The sequence below is a fragment of the Tenrec ecaudatus genome, chromosome 11 (assembly GCF_050624435.1).
Source record: "Tenrec ecaudatus isolate mTenEca1 chromosome 11, mTenEca1.hap1, whole genome shotgun sequence".
Classification (NCBI taxonomy): domain Eukaryota; kingdom Metazoa; phylum Chordata; class Mammalia; order Afrosoricida; family Tenrecidae; genus Tenrec; species Tenrec ecaudatus.
This window is the reverse complement of record NC_134540.1, coordinates 13328292-13331032: the sequence shown is the minus strand read 5'-3', so window position 1 is coordinate 13331032 and position 2741 is coordinate 13328292.

Here is a 2741-nt window from a genome sequence, read left to right as displayed (position 1 = left end):
CTCTCCTGAGGCGAATTGCTGTTGGCTTTCCAAGTCACTATTTTCTTGTCTGGCCTGGAAGTCCTAAACCAAGGTACCCTAATTGCTCCAAGGTTATGGAACCAAGGACAGAGGCCACCTTACTCTGAATTAAGGGTAGGGTCTTTACCTCACAGTCATGATCTGAGGACCTAGAAGTCTGAACAGAGCCCAGCAGTATAGAAAGAGCAAGCGAGAAAAGCCAGTGGAAGATTAGTCGTGGAGAGGAGGGCCCCATACAGTGTAAGCTATCAGAGATGGGTCAGCTCTTGGCCATCTCAAAGTCCATGCGTGGGTTAGGGATCAGTTGGTAAAGTAGGAGGCAAAGCTCACTGAGAGGAGAAGTGAGGAAAGGATTGAAAAGCAAGTAGGTTATGAGGAGAGTTGGGTGCCTGGAGCCGGTCCTAGCTCAGCAACCCCGTGTAAACAGAAGGAAACACTGCCCTGTCCTCACAATTATCCATTGTTGCAGCCACTGGGTTAATCCACTTTTGTTAAAGGCCTTTTTCACTGCACCTAAACATTAGCAAGCTTGATACTCTTCTCCAGGAACTGATATCTCCTGACAGCAAGCCCAAAATATGGGAGATAAGTCTCATCATCCTTGCTTCTAGTTCAGACTCATTCCCAGTTCTATTGACGTTTTGTGCTGCACAAGTCTTTGTTACAGGGGAGATTGTCCAGTGCCTGTAGGGTAGTTAGCAGGGTCCCTGGTAAACTAGATGCCTGCAGTACCCTCCACCCCAATTTGACAGCCAAGTATACAAACATTGAGAGTATCCAGGGGTAAAGGGCGGGCAAAATTGCTCCTTACGGACCGCTAATCTAATCTGATGCTGCATATATTTCCTAGAGCTGTTGTAACAAATTGTCACAAACTTGTACAGCTTGTTGGGTGGCTTCAAGGCAGTTCCGACAACTGGTGACCCTGTGTGTACCCCAAAACATTGCCATCCTCATGATTGTCATGTTTGAACCTGTTGTTGCAGCCATTGGGTCAATCCATGCCCTTGAACGTTTTTCTGTGACCTACTTTATCAAGTATGATGATCCTTTTCTCTTACATGCCCAAAGTATGGGAGACTACGTCTTAGCGCCCTTGCTTCTAAAGAGCATTCTGGTTGATTCTTCCAGCAGTTCATGGGATCTTCAATATTCTTCACCAGCACCATAATTCAAATCGATTCTTCTTCAGTCTTCCTTAACGTCCAACTTTCACATGCGTACGGGGCTATTGAAAATACCACGAGTTGGGTCGTGCACACCTCAGTCCTCAAAGTAACATTTTTGCTCCTCAACACTTTTTTTTTTATTTAAACATTTTATTAGGGGCTCATATAACTCTTATCACAATCTACACATATACATACATCAATTGTATAAAGCACATCTGTACATTATTTGCCCTAATCATTTTTTTAACAATTTATTGGGGCTCATACAATTCTTATCACAGTTCATGCATATACATACATCAATTGTATAAAAGCACATCTGTACAGTCTTTGCCCTAATCATTTTTTTCTCCTCTTTTCTTTTTTTACATTTTATTAGGGACTCATACAACTCTTATCACCATCCATACATATACATACATCAATCGTATAAAGCACATCCATACATTCCCTGCCCCAATCATTCTCAAGGCATTTGCTCTCCACTTAAGCCCCTTGCATCAGGTCCTCTTTTTTTTTTCCCCCTCCCTCCCCTTTTTTCCCTCCCTCATGTGCCCTTGGTAATTTATACATCGTTATTTTGTCATATCTTGCCCTATCTGGAGTCTCCCTTCCCCCCTTCTCTGCTGTCCCTCTCCCAGGGAAGAGGTCACATGTGGATCCTTGTAATCAGTTCCCCCTTTCCAACCCACTCACCCTCCACTCTCCCAGCATCGTCCCTCACACCCTTGGTCCTGAAGGTATCATCCACCCTGGATTCCCTGTACCTCCAACCCTCATATGCACCAGTGTACAGCCTCTGTCCTATCCAGCCCTGCAAGGTAGAATTCGGATCATGGTAGTTGGGGGGAGGAAGCATCCAGGATCTGGGGGAAAGCTGTGTTCTTCATCGGTACTACCTCGCACCCTAATTAACCCATCTCCTCTCCTAAACCCATCTATGAGGGGATCTCCATTGGCCGACACTTGGGCCTTGGGTCTCCACTCTGCACTTCCCCCTTCATTTAATATGGTATATATATACATATACATACACACACTTATATCTTTTTTTTTTTTTTTGCATGATGCCTTATACCTGGTACCTTGGCACTTCGTGATCACACTGGCCGGTGTGCTTCTTCCATGTGGGCTTTTTTGCTTCTGAGCTAGATGGCCGCTTGTTTATCTTCAAGCCTTTAAGACCCCAGTCACTATCTCTTTTGATAGCCGGGCACCATCAGCTTTCTTCACCACATTTACTTGTTCACCCACTTTGGCTCCAGCCGCTCCTCAACACTTTTAAAGAGCGTTTGTGCAGTAGGTTTTCCCAGTGCATTGTCATTTGATTTCTTACTGCGGCTTCCATGTGTATTGTTTGTGGATCCAAACCAAATCGAAATCTGTGTTAGTCTGAGTAGGCTAGAGAAACAAATCCATAGACATTAGTATATATATACACGAAAGATCTATATATACAAGAACAATTGAACATTGAGAAAACATTCCAGCCCGATCCAGATCAAGACTATAAGCCTGATATTAGGCCACATGTCCAATACCAATCTA